The 27,972-nt window shown below is 41.2% G+C and overlaps 1 protein-coding gene across 4 annotated transcripts in view; it reads left to right on the forward strand.

Annotated features, from left to right (window-relative positions):
- Positions 1-1,841: 1,841 nt before the first annotated feature.
- The window catches only part of LOC126637933 (cadherin-6), a 108,436-nt gene continuing 82,305 nt past the window's right edge, over positions 1,842-27,972 (forward strand). Inside the window, exon 1 of one of the 4 annotated variants that reach the window (XM_050311494.1) lies at positions 1,842-2,019. The gene's annotated coding sequence lies outside the window, so the exon portion shown is untranslated. The other 3 variants (XM_050311512.1, XM_050311502.1, XM_050311508.1) reach the window with 3 other exon arrangements.

The following is a 27,972-nucleotide window of genomic DNA, read 5'->3' on the forward strand; positions in this document are numbered from 1 at the left end:
GCTCAGTCTTTCTCTTAAGCTGATGGGTTTCTTGGGTCAGTGGTCCGTATGTTGGTAGTTGCAATCTCCCAATGCCGGACTTACCTTTTACCCAGTTGGAGCTGATTTCAAGCACAATTGCTGAGTTGGCTTTAATAGTTCCTTCCTTGTCTTGGGAGTTCTGCTAGATGTCCTTGTGGCCCGCAAGTTCTTCATTCTTTGTGTCCACTATCAGAGGTACAGTCTTCTTCCCAAGCTTTGTTAACCTCCCCCTAGGTCTGAGATCACTGAGGCATGTCAAGTCCTAAACCTTAACAAGACAATTCTACCAATAAGTAATTTGTTTCTCTAACACCCGGACATCACTCAGAGCTTACATGTTACCTATTTCACAGACTAAATCTCCCTTCTTGTCGATTAGGCTTGAAAGTACACAAAGATCAAACATTAATGACTAACCTTTCTTAAGAAAATTGTACATATTCCACATTTTGCAACAAGCCCAGTTTCAGGGATAACAGCTATTCTGTGGAGATGGTGCTGCAGCACTGTAGAAATTACAGCACAAGCAGCAAGATTGCTACCTGAATTCCTGGTGCTTAGGATATCTAAATTATACTAAAAGCCTTGAAACTGTCCAGAAACAGGACACAGAGGTGGCTTAGAGCCAGCACAAACCCATCCTTAAGACATACAACAAGTAGAAATTATGAAAGGCGGATAGAAGGAAGGGCAGAAAAAGGAAAGGAAAAAGAAAGAAAGAAAAACAAGATGCCTTTAGACTGACTAGCAGGGGAAAAAAAATCATAAAGGTCAAACCTGAGGCTGTGGAGATGTGAGAGGCAAATGGCTGAAAGCTTCACTTCTTGCAACATTTGCCATGAATCTTAAGGGGACACTGTGCAGCTGAATTGGAGTACTCATGTCAGGTAAATAATAAACTGGCAGGCAATTTCCATCTTGTCATTTAATATTTAGATTAAAAAAACCTAAAGCCCTAGTTCAGGTTAGACTTAGGGGAGCCATGGGGAGGGGGGAGTTTTGTATGTGTGCAGAGGGGCTTCATGAGTCCCACAACAAACGTTGAGATTTCAGTTCATTCTGCATTAAGATTAGTCATAACCTCGTGAGCGGGGAGACCTCTGGGAAGACAGGGACCAAGCGAAGGCAGGCATCTGGAAAATCCTCCTCCGCTGATTCCCATTCACATAGAAACCGCCACATGTGATCACCCCCACGAAGTATCATCTCCATTAATAATTCACCGAAATTTCTTGATTCATCAAGTCCAAGAAGTTCCTGGGAAGTGTGGGAAAAGACCAGCGGAGCATCTCAGGTGCCGAGAGAAGGACTTAAGACCGGCTCGGAGGATGAGAAGCCGCACAACACAAGCACACAGTTCACAACACAGGAGCATGCCTCCTTTTTATTCCCCCTCCTCCGGTTTTATTCTGCTTTAGCTATCACTACCAAACGACTGGGAAGAAGCTGGCTGCCCTCCACCTCGAGCACGGAGCGGCTCTCGGGGAGGGGGGCACGGGGGGCTCCCTAGCACAACCCTCCCCCTCTGCCCTCCCACCGCATTCAGTTGCAAATCTCTTCCCGCCCAGAGGATCCGGCTCTGCGCCCGCTGCGCGCCCGCTCCGCGCCCGCCCGGCCCCAGTGCGGCAGCTCCGGCAGCCGCAGCGCTGCTGTGCGTATGTGTGCGGGTGTGTGTGCGCGCCTGCCAGGGAGGAGAGCGGGGAGGGAGGAGTTTGGCTTTTTTTTTTTTTTTTTTTCCCCCTTCTCCCTCCCCCTCCTCCTTTTTTTTTTTTTTTTTTTTTTTTTTTTTTTTTTTTTTTATTAATCAGGAGCAGTGAATGGAAACCAATCAGATAGAGAGCCCCGTCGGCTCGGGCTGCCTGCATGCCGGAGTTAAAAAGTGCTGCTGGCCGAGCGGGAGACCCAGTGCGAGGCGGGGAGGCTGAGCGGTGGGAGAAGGGGCCGGGGAGCCGCGCCGCCGACCCGGGCGAGGCTCGGCCCCGCCGTCCCTGCGTGCCGGTGAGTAGATGCTCTGCTCCGCTGTAGGGGCAAGTTCCAGCTGCCACCAGCCAGTTGCCTCCTTCTTCTCTTTTTTCTTTTCTTTCTTTTTCCTTTTTTTTTTTTTTCTTCTTTTTGCCGTGCTTATTGGGAATGCTAATTAATTGGGGGGGGGAGGGGGGGGGGATGACAACACTTATTTTGCAAAGTTGGCAGCTGTCTTGCGGAAGGCTCTGTCCGGGGTGACCCCCCCCACCCGGAGCTCCGCGGCGTACCCGGCGCTCAGGGGCGTGTGGGGACCACATTTGCTGGCGTTGTAAGTCAGGCGAAGGGATGCGGCGTTTTCCTGGGGATTGTTATCGCCAGCAAGACACTTCGGGCGAGGAGCGGTGGTGAGAGCGGGAGAAGGGTCGTGGGTGCTTGGAAGAGAATAATTGTAATAATGAGTAATAACAACAACAGAACAATGAATAACTAGAAAATAATAATTTTTAAAGTCTGTCTAGATTTCTTGACACTGCCTAGTTGCTATAACATGAATACAGGGCAGAAGCCTTTGGATCATGAGCAGAATCCGAGGCAAAGTGCAGAAGTGAATGTAGAGCACAGTTGAAATGAGGCGCTCCCTCAGCGAAAGGAAGGGGGCAGAGCGGGCAGATCTGAGGACGTTACAGGAATTGACAAATGTGAAGTCTTTTATTTGATAAAAGAAGGGGTTGGGGAGTGGTGGAGGTGGTGGGAAGTAAGAAGGTAGGCGTACAAGCATTTTTACAGAGGAGAAGTTCTGTAATTGCAGAAAGAAAGTGCTGAATTTGGTTATGTAGTAAATGTTTCTAAGGAGCTGGTAACATATTTTGTATGTCAGCTAGATTAACCTATTTATATATTCATATGTATGTACCACCTACTTATATGCACACACAGGGAAACCACTGTGCATACTACATGTGTGTATTCTCATGCAAAAGGTTGAGTCAAGAGATAAGCAATAGCAGTAGAGGTCAGTGGCCGTGGAGTCTTGTTACTGCTGCAATAAAATCCATATTTTACGGAGAGTTAAATGCAGTACTTTTTAAGTGGATGGTCGCCTAAGTAACTCCTGACATTCAAGGATGAAGAAGTTTAATGACCAGAATTACTCCCAGCATAATGGCACAACTACTACTTTTGTATGAATTGAGAAGATGGGGCACCTTTTGCCTTGTGGGTGATGTGGTAAAGTTCTGTTGGTACTGCATGAGAGATTGTGCAGCACAGATTACTTACAGAGTGTAAGGTCAGTCCTTTCTCCAAATGTACCATTCTTCTAGCACAGTTGAAATAAAGAGTACAGTTCTTGTATATTCAGGAATCTGTGAGGATGGAATGTACATCCTACATGTGTACTTCATGAGTTATGTGCATGAACATTTACACAAGGAGAACACTACAATAAAGAGCAAGGTTATTTCCCTTCCCTTTTGTCACAGGACCATATGTAATAGCAGTCTGGAAATGACATAATTCCAAGGGAATAAAATCGCTTGAATGTGTAACCTCTTTGGTTTTAATCAAAATAGACATAACTCTTCCAGTCAAGATAAAGGCTTATCTCCTGTATTTGCTTGACTGAAATCTCTATTATGCAGACAGTTCTGTGCAAAAGTGCTTGCATGTTACTTAAAACATTCCATAAAATTGATTAACATCTGTTCCTGAGCAGTATAATGCTATGGGTAATGGTGCATCCCTATTCATGTCTTTTTTTCTAATTCCTGTTTAAAGGCAATAAGTTTGCATGTCACAGGATAGTCTGGTAGGTCTTGGAGGCTTGTGATCAAGATTAAGTAGATTCCTTTATCATGGATATATACAGTTTTAAAGACCTGGCAACAATGACACAATTGGATAGCTCCTTTAAACAACCCAAACATGCTAATAAAGGCTGTAAGGCTGAACCCCTTTTACCTCTCCCCTCAGATATTATCTGACAAAGCACCAGTAAATATATAATCTCATATGCTTCTGGCTTTCAGCTGCACCATAATCTTTCTGGACATATTTCTAGTGGTTTGCAGTTGACTTTTGAGGTGGGGGAGAGAAGAGGAAAGCAGCCAGTCTTCAGAATAATGTAATTGGAGGCAGCAATTTTTTTTTTTTTTTTTAAATTTCCCAGGGAAAATGGCATTGATTCAGTCCTGTTGTAGTTCTCTGCAATTATCCTTTGCAGGCATTTAAGGAACTGGGATCCCCGTAGGGACTTATTAGTCCCTCTAGGTATTTTAGTTTTCACACCAGTTCACAGCTCTTTCATATCTCCATGCCAGCACATGAAAGATTACATTTATAGACACGGTCATCATTTTCTAACCAAGTTTTTCAGCTAGAAATACGCATCTCAACTTCTTACTCTTCCCTCCCTCCCTCCCTCTCTCCTTCCCTTGCACAGCTCTTCTATGCAAACAGTAACCTGCCGCTCAAGGCAGCCTTTCCTTTCATAAAGTTTGCATTTTGCCATCTGCTGTTTCAATAATATTTAGTTGAGAGACTTCCTTCAAAACCAAACACACACACATTCAAAAATGAGGGTTTTTTTTCCCGTGCTTTCTGCTGAAGATCTTGAAACTAATGCGAACTTAATAGAAGTTACTAATGTGCCTGTGCTGTCACCAGCTGAGATCCTTCTCTCAGAGAGCAACCCTCTACTCAAGGGCACACGAGGTTCCTCTGGGCAGGATCCTCCCTGCAGACCACTATCTCAGGTCTGCTACATCATTTTTAGTTTGACTGAAGAAGTTTTCTGTGCACTGATGTGCTGCTTGTTAATAAAATCGTGCAGTATTTGGGGGTTTGGAGGGAACCACTTTTGGGTTTTCCCAAATGCCTGTGCCCTGTGTAGTGGTCAAGCAAATCTAGAGAGCATCAACATTATCTGTTTTTACATGAAATGGTCATCTCTGTCTCTTGCTTAACTGAACTTTCTTGTGTGTCGTCTGCCCTTTGTTGACTACTTTTAAATTATGTTCCCTTTCTAGTGCAATCTTGCAGCATTAAGGCTCAAGATGTGTAGGAAATTGCTTATGGATCTCCTTCGAAATTGTGGCTAATTACTAAAATGAAAGGTAGCTGAAATCTATAAAAAAGAGTGGTTAGAATCCATTGGAAGCAGCAGGCCCCACTGTGATGGTGCCTCATCTTACATAATGGTTGCAATTCCTCTAGTGGCTCTGCCGCAGTTATACCAGAATAAAGTAGAATTGGTTTTTAGTATCTTTTGATTATCATAAGCGTGAGGGAAGGCTTTGCCTTGAAAGCTACGTGTTAAGAAGAGTTCTTCATTAACCCCTTGAAAACCTAGTTAGCTGCAATACCTGTTCTGATTTCTTCAGTCTTTGCATCATTTGGAGTTTGCTTCTTTTTCCTTTTTTTTTTTTTTTTTAATATAAATAATTACTTGGGTTCACTACTCTTAAAACAGGACTGATAAACTTAGCTGTGATTATCCTGACTGCCATGGTGGGGCCAAATTCAGGACCTTTTCAACATAAAAAGGCTTTAAAGTGAGTCCCTCGTCCTGCACGTGAAGTGAAGGGTTCTGTGCCACTCGCTGCAGGATTCAGCTTGCAGGAAAAACAGCGTTCTTAAGTTTAGGTTTGTTCTGGTTGAGATAAAAAAGCTGGTTTGCTCATGATTCTTGCTTAGTCATGCCAGTCCTTTACAGGGGGTCTGGAAAAACTGTGCTGTGTGAGGGGAGAGGTATGTCTCCTTTCCTTTGGGGTGGGGAGAGAGGAGATGTAGAGGGAATGTTTAATATGATGAAACCCAGCTCTTATCTGTCTTTATAGCTTAACAAAAGGTACAGAGCAGATTATTACTCCCTGTCTGAGTTTTAAAAACACCCTTGAAGAATGTATAATTAATGCAAAACATCAGCAGAAAAAGTCATCATCTCTGGATTGTACTGTGAGTGATGTAGCAGTGGAACTAGGTGGGGAAAGTGCTGGATAAAAGCATTTCTAAACTTGGAATGCTTCACATCCAGTTGGGCTTTCTATGCTCTAAGAGTTGCTTTTTTGTTCTTCCCCAATGACTGGCTGATATCTGTAGTGAGTCCATCCAGGCTCAGGTTCTTAAGCTTCTCCAGGGCTCTGCTGTGTATCCTAATCCTCATCACCCATCAGCAACTTCCCCTCCCCATTTCAGGCAGGGTTATCCCTCCTTGTACCTATGACCATCTCCTGTACTTACTCCAGGTGTGGCTGGTTGCCACCATTATCTTCCACTTTTTTATTTTTATTTGTGCACTTGGCACTGAAAAGCCCAAACAAAGACTGTAAATATTTGGTTTTATGCTTTTGTTTGTTTGTTAACAAGAGCATTCCCAGAAGAAACTAGGATAACTGTAGTTCAGGACTGTTTATAGAGTGGTGTGAATTAATATTATTGGTTGGTATGTCTAGTCTTGGGCAGCTGCTCACTCCTCGAGTATTCTTCTCTTTCAAAACAAAACCAGAAAAGACCCCTGTAGCAGCAGTGAGGAGCAATGCTGATGGAGAAGGGGAGCTCTTTCTGCTGAGGGGAGCCTGTGAGCCCTGTCACGATGGAAAAGGCTCATCTGGCATGGTGTTCCTCAGGAGTTATGGTGTTGGACCTCCAACAAGAAGCTTTAAGCAAAGAAGTGATTGCTTAACTGTGATGATGCCAGAGCACTTAGTAGGACCATGCTGAAACATCCAAGATGATAGTGATACTGCATTATCTTTCTTCACACCCAGCCATAAGACACCCTCTCCATACTCTCCTCTTTGCCAGGCACATAGACAAAAGTGCATATACATATCCATCTGGTCTCATTCAGGAATGGTGCCAGCCTTGCTATGTTTTAAGTAACCTGTTCAATAATAGCTTTATTTTGGCATTGTGGGCAAATATTTTATGGATTAATTAGCCTGTCTTGTCAGGATATGCATATATATTTATATATAGTCAGAAAGTACTTAATTCTAGCCAGAATGTGACTATTAGATTTGATTTGCAACATAAATACCCATCATAACCCCTCAGCTCTTCCCTAGTGACACACTGCAATGCACAGAAGAGAGCTCTTTATGAATGAGATCGGTCCTGTACTATCTGGGTATGGTAATTCCTCCCAGCTCAACTAATTTCATTATCTTGCTGTAGTGTTTACAGCTGCCTGGGAGATAATAGGTAGTGTATCTTTCCAGCATTCCCACTTCTGTATCTAATCGCAGAGCCAGAGCAGGAGGACCTGGGAGAAGGGTCAGCAGGAATTGAAAATTAGCACAGAAATTAAACACCAGTCAGGTTTCCCCAGGTACTGCAGGTGCGTGCCTGTCTGGTGTAAAACAGAGCCTCCTACTCCCTATCTGGTGCATTTCAATTGGTAGCTAATAGCTTCTGTGAGCACAAAGGCTGCTTAATCAACACAATCATTAGCATGTAGCTCTGCTTTGTTGTGCAGGTAACACCAAACTCAAAGAAAATACTCGCCTCTGATGGTAACTCCACTTAGCTTTCTTGAAGGTCATGGTCATGCAGACCTGCTTGAGAGGCTGTGGGGTGGTGGGAGAACCGTATGTAACTGTGGGTCCCAGCTGGGGTGCTGACACCGAGCAGCACGGGGGCCATTCTCTGTGCTGACACTCTCACCCAAGGGAAAGCCCTCTCCCTGAGAAAGGTATCCGTGTGTCCTCTTCCCTAATCCTCCCCCTAGATCCAATATTGTAATAAAAATAATTAAAAGCACGGTTACTTTTAGTTTTACCCTAAGAATTCAGGTGAAATCTGTTTCCTTACTGAATTGATTCTCTTTGAGTGCCTGGTGGTTTTTAACTTTAGGGTGTCATTATTCTGGCAATCATTATTTGACAAAAGTATCTTCATGGACAAAAAGAAAATGAAATAGTTATAGTAGCCTAAAAAAAAATAAAAAAAAAAATCCAATTAATAAAAGTCATTGTAAGACACTTTGTGGACATTTGGGAATCTTGCTTCAAGGAATGGACAAAGAATAGTTGATCAACATGGGGCCTTCACTCAGAAGCACAATTCCACATCTTTACCACACAGCCCCACTTGCAAGACTGGCCTGTATAATTGACTTTGTTTTACAGTAGGGGGAAGCGAATCACAACGGAGGTGAGTGACTTGCACAAGGTCACATGAGAAGGCCATAGCACATCAGGGATGCTGAACCAGGATCTTACAGCAAGTATGGCTTTCAGTTAACCCTTCTGCCTCTCTCCTGCTCACTCTAGTTGTTGGAGCTGATCAAAGAACTGATGGGGGAGGAGGGGAAGTCAGATTTGGGTCTCTTTTTTTCATCCAAAAGAAAGCCAATTATTTTTCTCAAGGACTCCTTGCAGCTGCTTTGACACTCTCCCCAAAGGATTTTCTGTTTGTTTTTTGCTTGTTTGTTCAGCCTTGTTTTTTTTGTATGGAGGGGAAGGGGGAGGCTGGGTAGCTCCAGAGCCATCTGGGACAAGACTGAATATTTTATTCCTGGGAGAAAGTAATCTGAGCTGCCCCAAGCAAGGTGGTGATGACCTTCCTATCTGCTTTGGCCCAATTGGACTGGCTACAGAGTTTCTGTACCGTTCCCTGCCTCATGCATTTCCACCTACTTATGCCTGTGTGAGAGAAGGGAATAAAAAAAAGGTCTTATAAAAGGCTGCCTATTCTGCACACTGCTGCCTGTGGTTTGGGGCAGCCAGAGGTTACACCACACTATCTCTTGTTCACATCCATGCCTATATGAATTCATTTCAAAGCACCCTTGCTTTGTAAACATCTAAGAAGTAGTATTCCTAGCACATAGATATGAAGGTGAGCCAAAGGGAAGCAACTTGAATAAGGACGTGGTGTACACCAATACCCCTGACACAGGTATTGGTCTTAGTGTAAATAAAATAGAGGGAGAAGTAGAAAAAGGCACATTAAAAAAAGACACATTTAATTTACAAGTTATATGGGTGGTTTAGGTTGAAGTAGTACCAGGTTCTGAACTGTGTGTCACCTACTGTGCCCTAATGCTTTTGGAACTGGCCTGGCAAATTGATCAACCACTGCAAGAATTCAAGAGAACTTATTTCCTCACTTGCACAGTGCAAAGAGTGCTCTGGCAGATCACAGCGTAGGAATATATAGAGTTAGAATCTCTTTCGGGGAGCAAATTTCTTTTGTGAAATTGGTGCTCAATTTATCTGTGAGGGTTGAAAGGGAAAAAGATGCTTAAAGTCCACCTTTAAGCACTTCATGCTGTGCCAACCAGTTTTATAAAACTCTCTGTTTCATCTAAACTCCATTTAAGTCTAAATAATATGAATGCCCTGCTATGGTATTTCCCTTCTCACTGCTGATAATTACCAAGTTATTTCTGCTATAAACAAAGCATGTTTTTCTATATCTCTGACTTATCATACCTGGTCCTAGAGGAGTTTGCTTTTAAACATACCAGTAAACTGCACTGAAGTTTGTAAGGCTGTTTCAATACTCAAATCCTGTTCTGGATCAAGATGTCAGGATCCTGCAATGAAGTATTTACAGCTTTGCAATTATTTCCATGGTGACCACAACATGACCTCCAACTATTTGTATAGTTGGTGTCCCTGAATAGTAGACTCGGCAAAATGACAATGGAAAAAAAAAACCTGCACAAGGAATAATCATAATTTCCCATTGAATCCCCTTCAGTGATATAGCCCTGTACTGCATGGAGAAGGATTCTCTGCTATCCTTCATCTCCCATCAGCAGCTGGGGGCAGTTGCAGAGGGGATGCATAGGATCAGACTGAGATTTTTCACTTGCTGGCTTGGTCTGCTGGAACAGAGCGGGAGCATCCTTCCTTTGTGCAAGTGTCACTATGTGTTGTATCTCTAAAACCAAGTCTTAGCTCAGATTCTTCCTTCTGGTGCTTGTGTCTTCAGGTCATCTGCACTTAAGAGGAAGCAGGGCATAAGCATCTGAGGAAAAAAAACTGGCCCAGTGTGTCAAAATTCTTAATATTTATGGCTATCAGCACCATTCTGCAGACCCTGTAATCTCAAGCAGCTTTGAAATTCAGTGCTTTTCAAAGTACCATTTTCCATTAGAAACATACTTATAGGAGGGATTTCTCTTCCTCTTGGAAAAAAAACCCACAACAAAACAACACAAAAACAGGCTCCCACTTTTCTCAACAAATAATTTATAGAATATAATTTATATTGTTATTAAATGAAATGTATTACCATATTGTAACATGGTAGAGTCTCTTTTGCAGGATTTCTGAAGCAAGCCTTCATTAAGCCACCGTAATTCATTTGTCAGATATCTCAAAGCTACTTGATATCAGAGTTACTTTAATGTATGACAGAGTTTTCCTTAGCAACAGGTTGTAATTTCAACCAGGATGGTAAATGTGAGGTCAGAAGCTGGTTGCTGCAAATCTAGAAGGTTAAAATATGCTGCACAACCTTCTTTCCTATTTCAATAACATCCTGAATTCTGGATGAGCAAAAGTAAATACTTGGATTCTTTAAGAACCACAGGTGTTGTTCTCTTGGAATAGCCATTTAATGTTAAGTGTGTTTTGTGTTTATTACATACGTATTTATGTTTGTCAGACTGGCATTAAAACCAGCCTCCACATGATGCAGGCCCCTCAGGTGCAGATTTAGTTTCGAGCCCTGACACAAGCAAGTATCTGTTACATTCTCAGAGGCTGTGGGTCACTACAGACAGAGCTGCTGGAGCTGTGGTGCTGCTGGGGGAGGTTTCAGTGTTAACAACAGGCATCCTAACATGGACAGGCATCCCAGTGCCAGGAGCAGCCAGAAAACTGACTTTTGGAGACTGAACTGAGCAGGCCAAATGCATAGACTAGAGCATACCAGGGACTTGCAGCTTCAGTAAGTGTTTGACTGGCACCAGGTTGGTGCAATCCAAAACACCAGAGGTCTTTTGTTAAGTCCCAAAGTTAGTGGGCTTTGCTAATGTGGTAGAAAGTATGACATTATGGCAGTGGCAACACTTTCCAGCTGGAATTCCAGCAGGAATGGTAGGTTCAGCATAAGAAGGAGATGCTCAACCAGATGGTGCTTCAAGTCCCATTCTTCATTTCCTTCAAAGGTGACACAGTGCAATATTTGTTATTTTTCATGTGCACTACTGATGGTAGTGCAGGACTCATGGTTATCCCAGCTTTATTTGTTTACAGGTTGTGTTGTATAAAGGGTAACGAAGACATGTTTTCAGGTACCACCCAGCTTTCATATTCTCCTTCCCTTACAAATTTGTCATCTTCCACGGAACTGTTTCATGCTCCTCCGTTGTTTTGTAAGATAATGATCCTTTTCCCAGCTGTGTGCATGTTAGAATCACGGAATTTTTTAGGTTGGAAAGAACCGCTAGATCATAAAGTTCAACAGTTAGCTGAGCACTGTCAAGTCCATGTCTAAACAAAGTCTCTCGGCGCCATTTTGCCTCTGGGAAGACAAGGCATATCAGAAAGCCAAAAGTTCAGTAGACTTCAGTGTGCTGAAAGTAGGTCTTTGTCCTCAGATGGTGCATTATGGGGCTTGCTCTGCACTTGCTGTTTTACCATTGACTCCAACTGCCTGAACAAAGCAAAGAGAGCAAGCAGGATTCAGCTGCAAGCTGGGATAGGATGAATTATTGTAAATAACTAAGCTGAGCCATTAGAAATAACTTGCTAATGTAAGCAAGATTAACTTGATGTGCTGCCTGAAATGAGATATTAGAGATGATAGGGAAGAGAGAGAAAACTTTTCATTTAGATGGAAACAGGACGGATTAATTAAGTGGTAACGAACAGGGAACCTTGCCTTGAATTGATATGAAGCTTGCAGTGCTAATTTAACACAAAGTGCAGCTCCCAATTTGTTATTAAATTAAAATGGCTTTTAAAATTGTTTACTTTCTTTTTTTCCTTTTCTGCTTCTGTGTGGCAAAATGATTACTCTGGCTAGTTAGAGAAACCAATCAGAGCAGCAGAAAGTGTAGATTGAAAAGGGGAAAGATTGTTCTGTTGTGTAATTAAGAAATATACACTAATATCCATGACATCATGAATAAGCACTTCAAAGTGTTAAGTATGCTCTGTATTGCATATTGAGTGAAACAATTAGCATGCTAACAAGCTGCTCTGGACATACACTGAGAAGGCATCACACTTCAGGAAATGACTGTTTCTTATTTTTTAATCTAAAGATCTGCTCAGCTAACTGACAAATAGTATTAAGGAATAATGGGGAAGAACCATTATCCTTTTTCTTCCTTTCTCCTTTTCTTGCAATTTTCAAAGCAGTTAATCTGGGAGACTTTGCAGTTACCCCATACAAGGGAACTTTTTCTACCCCAATCATGATGGAAGTGTGAGATATGGTTTCTGATAGACAAATCCTATGGAACAATGGGGAAAATAACCTTGTAGTGACTTTTTTTTTTTAGTCTCAAACAAAATTTACTCTTGACAGGAATGATTCCATGTAATTTATTGTAGGAATGCTCAACAGTAGCAATTTGTCATGCGTTGTGATGTAATTTGAAGGGTTCGTTTCTTAAATGAATTATGGATTATGGATTACCTCTGTATATCATCAACAGAGCTGTATCTTTTATGTAAATATTCCCTCAACTTTTCCTTCCTCTTCCAATCCATTTTCCCTCATACAGATGACTTTTTTCCATCTAATCTTTTAACTAATAAGGTGTTTAATAATTTAGCAACCTAAAAAATGAACATATTTCAAAGGAGTTGATATCAATGGTAGTCTAAGAGCCTCAGGCTACAAAGAAGTGGATGAGGTTACCAAAGTTTTAGAGTCAGGATCCCAACTGTCTTTCTGCTTCAGGCAGCTATTTTATTAAAGTTGGTATTAAACAACACTGCCTAAGGTCTGATTAACAATTTATGACTTCCTAAGAAGGATTAGCAGAAGCCTATCATTTTTATATTTAAATCTTAATTTGCATCTAAGAGGAACCATACCCAGGTTTCTATTTTCATTATTTATTATTTTTATTGTTACTGTTGCTGTCTCTGAAATATTGCTTATGCGTGAGCATTGCAAGCACCAGTTTGCTGTGCTGATCTGTTAGTACCTCATCTGTTAGTGCCTCGTGTCAGAGGGAAAACTGGCCTCTTGTGTCCTGTGATGGGCTTGATCCTGAAAAATGATGGCTTTTGTCTCATGCTGGGTTCAGTTGCTCTTTACTGTCCCCGAAGTCCATAGCGACAGAGGGTGATCTGCTCTTAGCAGTCAGGCTGGGATCTGCCAGACCAGGAGTTGAACATTGTCGAGCTAACATTACTTTGGAGAGTGAAATTCAGATGTACATGAGCAAGGCTTGCCTGACATACCTTCCCAGAGAGGAATTCTCCTTTTTGACATTTACTTTGTGCAACTAGTAGCAACAGTTTCTCAGTGTCTCAGTTTCCTATAAGCCTCCCAGCCTTGCTTTTGAGGTTGCTGCTGGGCCACTGCTGCTAGGAGAGAGGTCAGGGGGTGATCCTGCTGCCATGTTCTGGGATGCATCAGAGCAGGAGCTGTTGCTTTTGATAGTTACTGAGGCAGCCCAGAAAGGAGCATGCTATCAGATGGGAAAGAGGTGGTGAGTAGATACCAGTAAATCTGCTGGCCAAACTTTGCTCGCTCTCCTGTGTATAAAATCAGGCCAAAGATGAGCAGCTTAGTGGAACAGAGTGGAATTTATTCTACTTCTGGCAAAGCTGTTTTTGATTGTTTTGTTTGGTTGGGTTTTTTTGTTTTGTTTTGTTTAGGGTTCAAATATAAAATAATAACAATGGTCTGTTCTGTTATCTATTTTCAGAGTGACCTAATACCCCCCTCCTTAACTGTCTTCTCTGAGTTCAGCTGCTTTAGAAAATTGTGTGGCGTATTTTCTTTTTTCCCTTGTGTATTTTCATTTCTGATACTCTTCAGTGGATTTAACACTCATTTCACTAAAGGCTGGATGTGGTGGTCATAGCCTGTAGAGCTAAGGGAAAAGATTGTCAGCTAGGGGCTACGAGCTCCACTGGCTCACAGCAAGGGAGATGTTATTTTTGGTCTTCTTGAGCTTATCTAGTCAGTAAGACACTAAAAGGCTCTAAAGAAATGTTGATATTTAAGCATTTTCATTGCTTTATTTGAACTCTCAACATGTCCGTGGCTTTTCTTTTAATCAATAGCTTAGTTTTTGTCTTGGTCTTTCAAGGATCTGCTGTTAGGAGGACTCTGAGAACTGCAATCAGAGTATTTTCTTGTGATGCTTGCATTAGGCATGTGCTTGTGGGTTATTACTGTCAGTAGGATTTAAACAAATGCTCAAAAGGTTGTGCTGAATCAGGAAGCAGTACCTATGAGGAATAAGGCCCTTAGATGCTGGATTAACAAGACTGAAGGTTTCTAGCTTTTTCTTTAGTTCTGACTAAAATTTTATGTAGTCTTAGTTTCAGTTAAAAGAAGACAAGTGAATACTATTCTACTGACTTCCAGGGAGCTGTAATGATAAATATGAGCTGAAAAACCAGACCAAGGAAGCAGAAGAAAATGCGTGAATAAATTGTCAACAGTGGACATGTCCAGGAACTGAGAGTGGTCAGCTTTCCCCACTCTCTCCTCCCTCTCCTATTAAAAACTCCTCAGCCATGCAGCCAGAGAGCAGGAATGGTATCATGGGACTTCTTTGGCCAGAGACACAGCAACCAACAGTGCAAGTGAATAGTTCATACTTAATCTGTGTGGTGAATTATTCATCAAAACTATTCTACAACAAAATATATATTTATTTGGATGACATTAGTGTCTACAGGTCCTAATTGCGTCAAACACTGCTCTAACCTAATAGGGTCCCAGCTGGCAAATATGTCCAGAGAAATCAGTCTTGGCTGCAAGATTATTTGACCAAAATCTGGCTAACTTCACAGGAAATCATATTAGACGAGAGTGGTTAAGTGCATTCTACCCTGTAATAGGATGTGTAAGTTAAACATGTCAGCTATGCTTTTCTCCAGTTAAAGCATACTTATTAAAAAAGATAGCTGTATGCCTACTGTATTGTGATTCATTCTGTAGCCACTGGAATGGTTTTAAAGTCCTCTGTGTACAGAATTTTCAGGTGAGGTCAAAATGATATTTCACTCACAATGATGGCTACTTGGTTCTGTTAAATGAATCTGAAACAGGAAAAAAAAACAACCAGTAGGTCTGACCGTAACACACAAGTCTGTCTTATGTGGAGAAACAGCACGGTATCAGGCCTAATGTAGGATATCACAATTCTTTAAAGAAAGTAAGAGAAAGAACTAGGAAATAAAAAGTGAGGTACAAAACACTTTCTGGGAGCTCCTTGCGGTCAGGGGAGACCATACTATGTGACTTCAGTAGTCCTCAGGATAAATTTTGCCCTCAGGGCAAAATCTTTCCAGTCTATTTATAGGTAGGACTGTTGCCAGCAAAATGACCTGTTATTTGCTTTGTTTTTCATTTTATTTCTATTTTATGACTACACAGTCTGAACTATATAAACTGTTCAACCTTGGCCAATAGGTGTTTTGTGGTTATCCAAGGTTCCATTCTGCAGCAGGTTTTAACAGAGTTTTGTGGGAAATTTTGGCTATTTTACCACAGTTTGCAGATATGGACATGGTGTATTCATCAAAAGATGAAAACAGTCTGTCAACACCTGGTTTGTAAACATCTGTCAACTTCTGCTTTTGGTTGTTTGTTACTAGTAGAGTTCCACCGTACAACACCACTCTAGAATATTCTCATGTGGATGTCACATCCAGGTGAACATGTGGAGATCAACTTGCAGTGGAGTGTCAGCTACCCTGAATCCAAGCCATAAAGCCAAATACCTTCCCATGATGAAGGCTGTGCAAATGGCCTCATCTTGACATGACTGAATGAGGAGAATGCATGAAATTGTGATCTCTTAACATCTGCTCCGGCCTTGTTCTCTGAATCTTATCAGAATGAGCAGACACCCAACCCTGCATTTGCACACCCCAGCTTTAAATGGGTTACTGGTATTCTGCGTTTTGCTGCTTGAGTCTTTCTGCTGCTTCAGCCCAGCTCTGAAATGTGTACCTCCAGGTTAGCTTGCATAAACATAAAGCCCCAAATTAGCATTGCAAGCAACCATTGCCCTCAAAAACCAGTAGTTTGTCTGTGCTCAGTGTATATTTGCCATCTGTTAATGCATTAAAAAAGCAAAAAAAAAAAAAAAAAGGAATCTCGGCCAAGTCTTTACTTGGGAGTAAATCCATGTCTAACTCCAGTAACTTTAAGGTACTGTCATCACCTTTACCAGCTGATGTACGAGCCTCTATGACTGCAAAGCAGAGGATGCTTTGCAGCATTTTGGCTATGCATTGTTTCTGCATGCCTGAATACATGCCAAAGGGAGGGAGTACGTTTTCACAGAGGCAGCCTTCTGGTTGTTGTCCACTGTGCAGAACAGGGTGTATGCCTATGCACTGCAAGTCTTCTGCACTTCTTAGCTGCTTGGCTCTATGCACAGCTCACATACCCTGTAATATAAATACACAGCTTTGCTTTCTCAGCTCTAACCCTTCCCATGCAAAGTCAGAAGCATGGACACTGTGCCAAAAATAGGAAGCTGAATCCTAGCTCCTTGCAGAAATGATATGTTTAAAAGCCATAAGCAAAGAGGGAAAAGGATCTGGGACCATCTCACACCAGAAGGGGTATTTTGATTGTCTGTGGGATTTTTTCCTCTGTCAGAAAAACAAAAACAATTAAAATATTAAAATTACAACCTCAGTTCTTTTAGACACAGGAACGAGCATTTTACCCTGAGTCCTATTCAGGAGGAGTAGTGTGTGACAGCCTGGCTTGTGCTACACCATTGCTATTCAGGCCACTGGCACTGGAAAAAAATACAGGACTGTCAGTGCAAGAAATGTAGAATGGTGACAATTTGTAAAGAATATGATTGTGGTTTACTTTTAAAATTCTGTCTATTTTCAAAAAGAAAAAGACTTAGGATTTATCTTTTTTCCCACAATATGGGGGATTGATAAATGCCTCTGGAGGAAGGATATTTTTGGACAGAACAGAACACTTGCCAAAAGTTTTTAAATAATGCTGCTTGAACAAGGTAGTTCAGTAAGAATGTTTAAACGGCCTCACTGAAGAAATTCAGTATCTTTACTTCACAGCTCATCCTCACAGGCCTGTCTCTTCCAATAAACTATTACTCTGCCATTGAGAGCACCTGGCTTGCTGTCTGGTATCACACACCTTTCAGTATGTTGATACCAACATAGCTGTTATTCCTCAGGGGATTGGCAAGCAAAGGGCATTTTGAAAGCCCTCTACCTTCAAGGCCCCTACTCAAACCCCATCTAGAACAGATGCCAGCAGTCAAAAGCACCATTAGTACCACCTAATGGCTCTTCACAGAACTGTGTAAGCAAAACAAGTATTTAATTCCCTTTCATACAGAAAAAAAATATATAGCAGTGGGTTGTAGTAGTGGGTTGTACTAATAGCATCATCTGTTGAGAACTTCAGTGGCACTGGCCCATTAACCAGTAGCAGAAGTGGTGTGGAGCATGGCACTGCAAAGTGAACTCTAGGCTCCTTGGTGAGGTGGGCTGAATAAACGCTCATTGCTGCTGTTCTGTAGACAAATAAAAGCCTTCAGCCTCTGCAGCTGCCAGTGCCTACACTGCAGAAACATTGCATCAGTACAGAGATTTAAAGGGGGAAAAAGTGCTCATTCTGCGGTAGCTGGTTTACCTTGGGAGACAGGCATGGGAAGACACCCTGAACTTTTGAAACCCTGAGTTACTCAGAGCCTGTGGCCTGTGTTTCCTCATATCTGCAGATAGGGGAGTCTCTTATCTCAGAGTGGAATTCACTTTTCTCACATTGTACTCATGCAGTGAAAGACTTGCAGTGTGTATACCCACTTTAGACCACATCTTTAAATCATAAAACTTTGACTTTGGTATTTCCTGTGATAGAGGAGGAATGGGAAAGGGGGCACAAAAGATACTTAGTTTTGCAATGACCCATCCTGAAAAGTAATTGGGTAACTCAAGGTTTAAGTCTCAGTGCCCTCCCTTTCTTTGCATTAGTGATTTACTCATGCTGAATTCGTATTTTTTTCCTGAAGTGAATCTAATCACTACTTTTTAAGGTATACCCCAGAGCAGATGACCTGCAAATTTGCAATGGAAAAATTATTTCATTAAGCCAGTGGTGATTCACTTGAATAGGTGTTTGCAGTACTGGATGCTGAGGTTCAAAGATTGTCTGAGTATGCAAAATTTGTAGAGATGCACCTTAACAGAAGCACAGGCATGCAAAAAGAGACCATATGACATGTAATTTTAAGTAGAACTGATTTTGCCCTCACAAAAATAGATGTATGTGCTTGTAGAATGCATATATCTGTTCATCCTATGCAGACATTTTTTTCTTCCACTTAATTCCAAGTCAGATCTAAAGCTCAGCCTTAAGTCTCAGTTCTTCAGACAGACATATCAGTATTCGTCCAAGGAAAAAGCAAAGCAAAACCAAATGAAATTTATAACAGGACATGATTCTGTTTGCTGTTATTTAGACTGGTCAAATTACAGGGCCTACATTCACTCTTACTTAAATTGGATTATTGGTCATCCCTCTCCACTGGAGATCCTGGTGACATTTTCAGTGTATTTCTATGAATGTGAGATTTTACACTTAGATTCTAGTAAAATCATTGTCAGCTTATGTGTCTAGAAGCAATTAATATTTTGAATTTTAGTTTTTTGGTGGTGTTTGTTTGATCTCAAAACTTACTATGTATGTCATTCCTTGTTGTCCACTCTTAGCACTGATTTCCTTAAAGCTCTGACCTGTTAAGGTAACTATGTTATTATACAGGGATTTTACTAAAAGGTAAAATCTGTAGCTTTTGCATATAAAGAAAGCCTTGAAAACATGAAGTCTAACAAAAGAAAAAATATAAAAGAACAATCCTATTTTTAAGTCAGTCCAACTTACGATTTCTTTGAAGACTTGGGGTTTTCAATACAGTAAATTTAAGTGCAGTAAATTATTACTTTCTTGCTAACAAATTGCTTATTACATTACCAGCAAACTTATCTCTCAGCTTTCTGGAGCAAGGCAGATTTTGGGACTCCACGTTTCTATTCCTGTGGTCTCACTGGCCCACCTGTGTGCAGCCTGACCAAAGACACACAGATGCCTTGGTCACAAGTGGCCTAATAAAACAGAAATGTATCAAGTAAAGGTGAATGATAATGACTGTAACACTTAACACTTGCATGTTCCTCTGTGTCCAAGTGCTTCACAGGCCGGAACTAATTACAATATATTCAGTAATAATGGTATGTGCAGAAAGATGCTAAACTGTGCTCTTACTGTGATAAATTGCTGTGTTGGGGTAGGAATTCGCTAGATTACAAGACAGAAGGAAGCAGCTTTAGAGTAATCCCTCTGTAACCTTAGGCACCCAGGTTCCTCACTGGAGATGGCACACATCCAGACTTCCCCACAAACACCCACCTACTCAGGAGAGATTTGTACCTTTCCTGCATTGTCTTTGCTTCAGCTGTATTGGTGCAAAGGGGCTGCAGGGCTACAGGAGCTTTTTGTCTATTTGTGATAGGACACAGGAAAAGGGTTGTGAAAACATTTTTAAACGGCCATAGGTTTAAAGAAAGCTGACTAAAACCTAAAACATTTTCAGTTACATGCTGCAGAGCAAGAAAAAAAACATCTCTGCTGTAGCAGAGTCATCCTGCGGTTTTTTTCCCTTGAAATGTGTGATGTCACAAAATATTAATTACTTGAGCAAAAAGAAATAAGATTGCAGCGGAAAAAACAGATTTGCAGTATTAACCTGATTATAGCCACAGATAATAGATAACCTCATGCTTTATCTTGTGGGGAAAAGAGATATTTTTTTTTAAGTACTTAAAAAAATTTCCCATTTTTAATGAGTTGTCTAGAAACAAAGGAAAAAGCATCATCCATGTTTTTTTTCATTTAACTTTAAAGGGAAAATTCCCATTTCAGTGTCATTTTTAACTTCAGCCAATAACACTTTCCAGGAATAAAGTCCACTGCATGGAAGAGGTGGTGGCAGATACTTTCTAAGAGGTAACTAAATGGTGTGTGTTGTACTTTCTCACTACTGAACCGACTGCTCTCCAGGCTCTGTGCGGCTGCCCTGGAGCTGCTCCTTGGGGGTTCCAGGTCATGGTGATACAGTTATCCTTGTCCTCCAGCTTCCAAAGTCATTCTGGATAAGAGGGAACTGTTAACCAACAAAGTTTTAAGCATTAAACAAGCTTTGGAAACAAGCAGGGCATTCTGTTGTCTTGGCCAAGCTCCCAAACAAGTTTGTGGCTTTTCTGAGTTTGCCCAGCACACATCACTGAAGGCAGTTTTGCTTTTCCTTGTAAGGGATGGTGTGTAGATGAGCTTCCCTATCCACAGATGCTTCTGGGCATGGATGGTCTTAAAGAAATATAGAGCCACTAAATAGCAGTGGTGGATACCCTAGTTACTGGCAGTATGCAGGGTCATGGAAGAAGACCCACCCCCAACTTTAGTTTCTTGACATTAAAAATTGATCTTGAAATACCAGCCCTGTAAAATCCATAGATTACTCATTCTAATGCAAGAGATAAGGCATTTCTGAATTACTTCAGTGTTTATAATATAGATTTAATGAAGGTGGATGTTGCCATTTTCATGGGTGGTAACAGCTTGATTTGTATTCTTTCAGCTGGTCATTGCTTAAGTAGCATTCAGTGGCTGTTTCCCTGGGCTAAGTAGCTGAATGTCTTTTTCTCTCAGCTTTCTAAAAATTAAGTGTACCAGTGAATGATAGCCTGCAGATAACAACTTAGCCAAAATTCCAACTGGAGCTCCTTTAAAGAGGTCATTATTCCTTTTATTTGATTAAAAAATAAAAATTTGGTCCTTTCTTATTGGCAAGGAGTATGATTACTTTTCTCATCAGCCTACTCTATGTTCAGTAAGTCCTATAACTTAGGTGAATTCTAAAAGCAATTCTAAAAGGTATTACAGAAAAATTTTACCACAGATAACAAACATGCTGAAGCCTTATAACCAATATATACTTGACCTAAGCTTTCATGGTTATCAAAGCACTACAAACATGGAAGATATTAATTTTTTGGCAGAGTAGCATAGCCTATGATCTATTTAACTAGAAGAAGTTAACTTTCTAAAATGCTGCTTTAGGAAAACAATGGCAAACAGAAGGTGTTTACACTCAGACTGGGGTAATACATTAAACAGAAAAAAAAAAAAAGAGAAACCAAGACAACCCAAAAAAATGAAACCACCAAACAAAAAATCCCCAGTTACCCAAATAGACTCTGGAAAATGAAAATGATTAAAAAAAAAAAATCTCTGATCAAAAAACATCTGCATGCTAATCCTGGTGTTTTCAAGTGGAACAACAGAGTAAGAGGAAAAAACCCACACATTTAAAAAGAAATGTGAGAAGCAAACAAAAAAATAATGATGAATGGAAAAATACGACCAAGTCAGAAAAATTCAGAGAAAGAAACAGATTGAATCTGCGCATTCCTTCACAATAGAGCTGCTGCTGGTGTGACTGCAAATTCAGCAGTGTGAATATTATAATTAAAGAATGTCAGCTCAAGCAAAATGTTTTAAAACCTTCCTATTAATAAGCAGATAAACTGCTTAAAAATACTGATTACATTAGGAAAAAAGGGAAGTGTTTGGGTTTTATGTTTCCATTCCTTTCATCTACTAGAACACATTTAAATAGCAGATGTCTCTCCCAGGCAGTGTTTGATAGCAGTACTGTTGATTTTGATACTGAGGTGATAAGATCATCTTTAAGGAGGGGTTCATTGCTATGCTGCGGGTCCTGGCGCTTGCTGGTACCTGTGCAAGGGCCAAGTCCAGAGCCAGACAGAGATCCCACAGCAGCAGCTGAGCTGGTTGACTCTGCCCGTCAGCAGGATGGATGAGGTGCTGGTACGGCAGGGCTGCTGACAGAGGCAGGGAGGCGTGGGGGCTCTCCACATCACACTCTGCTGCACAACCCTGTAGGCTTACCCTTCCAAGTGCTGCAGACAAAGAGCACAGCTCTGCAGGATGGCAGGCAGCAGGTCCTGGGCAGCACATTGTCCCAGGTTCAGACCAGAACAGGAATGCATGAGGCCAAGCTCCCCAGCTGCTGTGAAATGGGGATGTGAGGTTGATGCCAATCTGTCTCAACTCTGGAGTCTGGAAATCTTCTCACACTACATTGCAATTAAAGTCACTGCTACTTTTTGTAATAGCAAGACAAAGCTATCAGGGTACCGGATGAGTGTAAAAAAAATTTGATTTAGCTAAGATGAGAATTAGCTCTGGCATTTACAAGTTAACTTAGATGAGATGAGCCCAATCTTGCAAATACTTCTGCAGATAGATAATTTTAGAGACACAAATAGTCTTGAACCATTATATGTGTAGCCAACTGCTTGTCATTCAGAAGATCTAATCATTACATGCAATGATCTTAAGGAAGATCATTGTTACAATGTAGCTTAAACCCACACCTTTTTACATCTCTTTAAGATACTGTTCCAACACAAATAATTCAAAGTTGGCTGAACTGTGAAAAAATGACAGTTGAAAAATAACTGCTGATATATATATTCATCCTAGGCTCGCAGGAAAACATTTGTCACCTGGAAAACCACTCTGAGCTTGCTTTTTTAGCACCCAAAAGTATCAGAGCATCTTAAGATTTCTGTCAGGTTCTACCTGTGAGGCTGCAGTGCACTTTCTCTCCCCGTTGCGGCCAGGCTCTGTGTTGTGAGCAAGACAGTTTACCTGAGGTGTCATTACAAAGTGTGAGAAAATTGTCATCATAAATCATCGATGTGAAAATAAAAGCAACCTCTGGGATTGCAGGATTTCTTCCAAAATTTGCTCCTTGCTACGAGGAGAACTGTAAGCTAGCGTTAGGTTTCTGTCTTTTATAGTTCCTAAAGTGCTGTTCTGCATTTCTGGGTTTCTAGAGAGTCACCATGGCAGTTAGACTGTTAACCCAACCTTGAAGAGCAAACAACAGCACAAGTAACAGCCTGGTTATGAATCTGTAAACATTACATCATCCATTTCAGACAAATTTTGACTCTCTTCCCCAATCAGACAAGGACATACAAACTGCTAACTCCAGTGTCAACTGTTTAGAGGCCAAAAACTTTAAACATAAAAATAATAATTTTTAAAAATCTGTAGTAATAAAACACACATAATCACAGCCTGGTGACATCCTGATTAGACTATTTTTTGTCATTTAAAGACAAAACTAAATACATTTCTCTCAGTGTATATATTTAACTTTCTTCTCTGTGGAAATCTCAACAAAAAATGACAGAAGTTTGGAATTTGGCAGGTGAGTAAAGGGAAGTGCATTCCACTATACATTCGTGTAGCAGAGCTAAGTGATGCAGTATGGTGCACATCTAGATGAACAAAAGGCTTCACATTTAATGGGTAGGATTTGGAGAGAACAGTATTTAATAATACCACTTCTGAGCATTATTTTCCCTTCGCATTCTTTCATCTAATTGTTGTCTTTTCATGCTATAGTAGTTTTATGTTTTTGTATCAGAAATTTATTTACCATCCCATCCATGGCCAGTCTCTCTTCATTCTACAGTTTGATCACCCCTGTTCGGCCACTATTTCTTGCTGTGTGCTATTCCGTTTTAGGCTACTTAATTGGAAATGGTTAATTGGCCCTGGTGTCTTATGTCAGGGAAAGTAAAAATCTTTTAACTGTATTACGCTCCCATAAATATTTCACTTCATGCTAATTTCCCTGCTTCCAGCTGAGCTGTTTAAAATGCTAATAAAACCCACCCTTTTTTGTCACAGCTAAATAGTTTACTAAGAAACAGTGAAAGGCTTAGGCATTTTTGGTTTAAAATGTGTATCAGTGAAGGAGATAGGGGTTTTTGCTTGTTTGTTTGTTTGTTTGTTTGTTTTAATACTGGCGGTCCTTTAGCCTTTTACATTATTTGCCGCTATCCCATGAAAGCACCGATTTAATTTTTTGGTAAAGCATCAGTGGACCGAGCCTGAGGACAGAGTTTAGTCCCGGGCCGGCTGCAAGGCCTGGAGCTCCCCCGCGTGGCGGCCGCGGCTGGAGCTGGGGACGGGGAATGGGGACAGGTCACGCTTCTCCCGCCTGCGAATTTTGTACAGTTCCATCAGAATTTCAGCCCCGGCATCAAATGAGAACATGCTTTGTTAAAACTGCGCTGAAGCATCGGTTTTTATTTTAGGGTGTTTTTTTTTAAACTTTTAAAACTTTTTTTCGTTGTTTCTACTGTGCCTAGTTTTGCAAGGTTTTGTCCTAGAGCAGTGAAAAACGGGGAACAAATTCCCCAGAGAGTATGATCACACTTCGGTGGCCTTTGGTCTGTGCCTCGTTTCCAGGCCCTGGGTGCTGCAGCCCTTTGGTGTGATCCAGGGGACATCGGGTGCAGTGGCAATTGTAAGACCAGGTCATGTCCCCGAAGAGAAGAGGAGCCTCCGTGAAGGAGGGCTGTGTCGTCCCACCAGGCAGACAGAACAAGCACAGCACAAGCTGTTAAGCACGGGCTGAAAATACCCATCTTTCCACTGAGCGTGGGCGGGGAAGCACTCAGCCAGGGGACAGAATGGTGCAGTGGAAATGGCTTAGAAGGTTTTTGACACTACCCGTATGTTGCCATTCTGCTACCAGCAGTTAGTATTGACAGAGCACAGTATTAGGTTCAGCTCCTGGGCTTACGCAAAAAGTCCTCCAATGATGTGTGAACGAAGTGGGCTGACTGTGCCGGAGTAGCACCTGTGTGGACCTCTCTGTGTTGAGGTATGTGGAGAAAGACTTCCCAGCTGAGGTGCTGTAATGGACCTTCTGGTATGAGCCCTGCAGAGATGGCTCCATCATCTTCCTACAGCCCTTGCCTGGGTGAGCTCCAGAACCTATGTATTGGGTCAGCCTGTGCCCACCGTGAGGAACAAGGGGGTTGTTTTTGGCCCCTCTTCACCACTTATATTAGCAACATGCAGGCCGTGGAAGATGAATTTTTTTTTTTTTTTTTGGTCAAGCACAAAAAGTCAACAAGCATGAGTGGTCACAAGGGCTGATAGCATCAACTCTTCCTCAAGTTTTTCAGTATTCTTCTTTCAATACATAGGACAAAGCAGCATAGTTTTACTGGGACACAGTGCTGCCTCTTGCAGCTTCAATTTACAACCAGCTAGTGTCCTTTCAAAATCCTGTTTTTGAATCACAGAGTGAAGAGCTTAGAGATTTCCCCTCAAACATCCCAGATTTCTTTATTTTTTACTAGCCCCAGTGAGAGCACTGAAGGAGCACTGTATCATGCTCAGTGCGTTATGTCTGTGTTCAAAGTGCAGTAACTTAGACACAATTTTGCCCATTCGTTTATATAAGATGGCTCCTTTAACAGCTTGGTAAAGTACTGATGCAATTGAGTTGCACTAATGGGGGCGAAAATTGGTTAAGTTAACGGTTTAATGAATGAAAAATCAAATACCAAAAAAAGCCCAGCCTCCAGCCAGCTAGGTCTCAAATATCAATCTTTGGCTTTAAATGATTCTTCTATTGTTATTCCCTTTCCGTATTCAGACCATGTTTGCATTAGTGTAGATTGGCACCATTCCTCTAGTATAAATCTGTCCTCACTCAGCCCTGGAAAGCTTATCCTAAAATAGGTGAATTCGCAAACTGAGCAGAGTTTTCCTAGCAAATTTTGTATTACCCTCCCTGCAGAGAGTATAAGTCAGGACTTGGTCTAAAATGTCCTTTATCACCCCGTTGAATCCCTGCTGTGTTTAGCAGCTGGCACAACTTAAAATAGCCTTCAGGCTACTCTAAATATTGCTGAATTTCTAGTGTACTTTCTAGTGCCATGTTCCCATAGCTCTAGAAGGAATCTTTTGAGACACCAAATCCAGCTTTCCCATAATCACATCTCCACATAATAGACACCAATCTGTGGGAGCACACAGCACACTTCACCCTTCACTACGCCCTGTAACTGACCCAAGACCTGAAGTATAAGATGCAGAAGCAGCTTAAAAATGGCAAAACATTGCAGTAAAGGAAAGCAAGAGATTAAGGGTATGACCTGGCAGAAACTGATGGAGAACTAGTAGTATATAAGGATGTCTTAAAGCCACCTTTATCCTTACCTTTGCTTCCCAAGTGGGTCTTAAGCCACAGCTGGGCATGAGTCAGGCTCCCCTATGCTGCTTTTGTTCAGTGCTAACTTTGTAATCCTTTCTAGAAGTCCATAGCATTGACAAAAAGATTTGTGGGACTGGTTTTAAAGACAGAAGTCTTTCACAAGTGTGTAGGAGTTTGTACCATATGGTTTCTGCTGGATCATGTAATGTTATACTGATGAGCTGAAAAATGCATGATAAAATAGGTTTGTTTGATACTGGCCAAAAGCAAGATCTTGCTCACTCTGGTGATGTACTGCCCCAAGTCTTATGTCCCTGTCAAGATATTCCCCTTCTGAAATACAGGCTCACATGACACATGAACATTGTTCTACAGTCTTTGTAATTCATGACAGTAATGAGTTATGAATGCAATCCCTCAAACTGTACCTATGCTTTTCCTACTTTCTTGCTGCATTTCCACTAAAAACGCTACCACAGGCATAGTTACTGTCTTGAATACTCTTTAGGGCCCACTGAGAAGGATTGTGATTCTGTCAGTTTCTTTTAATGAATAATTAAATATATGAACGTGAAATATGTTCAGAAATTATTTTCAGGAGCTTGAATTTTACTTACCAGCTTTTCCATTGCTTATTAGTTAGACTGACAATGGCGTGTTATTGCTCACCCAGTAAACTAATATGCAATACTGGACACAGTGGCAGAGCTGCATTTTTCCTGAGAAAGGAGTAGTCCAAAAGCAATAACTGTTTATCTTCTTCAGAAGTCTAGCTATTTGCAGAAGTGTGGAAAAGTTTATGTCCTTATTTAATGGTATGCCTACAGCTCTGTGCTGCAGTTGAGCCAAAGGAGGCAAATCAGAAGACATGTTTAAGAGCTCTAATAAGAATATGCCCAAGAAAATAGTCTCATCAGGGCACAGATAGCTGTTAGAATCAGTGATAACAAGGGAAGGATCTTGAAATTTTCTCATGTATGAGATACAGCAACCAGAAGGTCTTAGGGAAAGACTAAAAAAAAACCCGTTAGCAGTATCTGTAACATGCAGGAATCCTGCCCCCGCTCCCATTTCCTTCTCTCCCTCGTGCACTTGCAATATGTTGTAAGTGTGCAAGTGTGAAAAAGGGCACAAATGGAGTTACTCGTAGGCAGTACAGAGACACTTGTCATTTTTCTTGGTGTATGTATTTAATTTTGATGGCCAAACATCATAATTTGGCCATTATAATGGATTTAATTTGCCAGTAGGTTTTGCATCTGACGTTATTTTTTGCCCTGAAATCTCACAAAGGTATTAAAAGTTATGTTCTTACTTCTGGTGGATCATCTGGGCCTAATTTTCCCTGTAATCTGAATTTACTTTACACTGAAAGCCATCCTTACACACATCCTGATATAACCATATGCTGCCAGTCACCATTCATTCAAATAAAACCTTGTAAAAAACAGTTTTGTATAAGAATATGAATAGTTTCTGATTGTTGAATTTATTATAAAGCAAAAGGTCTTATGCTACATTATTTGTTGGAAGGGGAGGGAGTAGGCTGGTAGGTTTTTGTTTGGAGTGTTCTCACAAGTACGCATGTTTGACATGTTGTATGGGCTTGACTTACCTTGCATGTTTGTGCAGTGCTGTGGGATCAGCAGAGACGAATATTGTTTGTCAGGTAACTATGTTTTAATGGTTCTCATTTATGGTATTTTTGTAATTCC

The sequence above is a fragment of the Myiozetetes cayanensis genome, unplaced genomic scaffold (genome assembly GCF_022539395.1).
Source record: "Myiozetetes cayanensis isolate MyiCay16 unplaced genomic scaffold, myiCay2020 scf1, whole genome shotgun sequence".
Taxonomy (NCBI): domain Eukaryota; kingdom Metazoa; phylum Chordata; class Aves; order Passeriformes; family Tyrannidae; genus Myiozetetes; species Myiozetetes cayanensis.